This window comes from Sinocyclocheilus grahami, unplaced genomic scaffold (assembly GCF_001515645.1).
Source record: "Sinocyclocheilus grahami isolate Dianchi unplaced genomic scaffold, SAMN03320097.WGS_v1.1 scaffold2899.1, whole genome shotgun sequence".
Classification (NCBI taxonomy): domain Eukaryota; kingdom Metazoa; phylum Chordata; class Actinopteri; order Cypriniformes; family Cyprinidae; genus Sinocyclocheilus; species Sinocyclocheilus grahami.
The window spans coordinates 43,634-44,139 of NW_015508074.1; positions in this window are offsets into that span (position 1 = coordinate 43,634).

Genomic DNA, 506 nt, shown 5'->3' on the forward strand with positions numbered 1-506 from the left:
TCTGTTAACGCTGATGTGTTCTGCTACTAGGTTCCCTGAAGCCATACCTCTACGTTCACTAAAGACTCCAACCATTGTGAAAGCCGTAGTGAAGTTTTGTACGACATTTGGTCTTCCGAAATTCATCCAATCCGATCAAGGATCCAACTTTATATCAAGACTTTTCCGTAAGGTAATGAAAGAGTTGAGTATTAAACACTGTACATCTAGTGCTTACCATCCACAGGCGCAGGGTGTCCTCGAAAGATTTCACCAAACTCTTAAGACTATGATTAGAACCTACTGTCTCCAACATGAGAAAGATTGGGATGAGCAGATTCCTCTTCTGTTGTTCGCTGTTCGCAACACCACTCAGGAATCCCTTGGTTTCGCTCCGGCTGAATTAGTCTTCGGACATACCCTTCGTGGTCCATTAAAATTGTTGCAAGAGCAATTACTTTCTGGAGGTCTGACAGGATTGTCTTCTAAGAGTGTCCTAGATCATGTAAGTTCATTTCGTGAGCGCT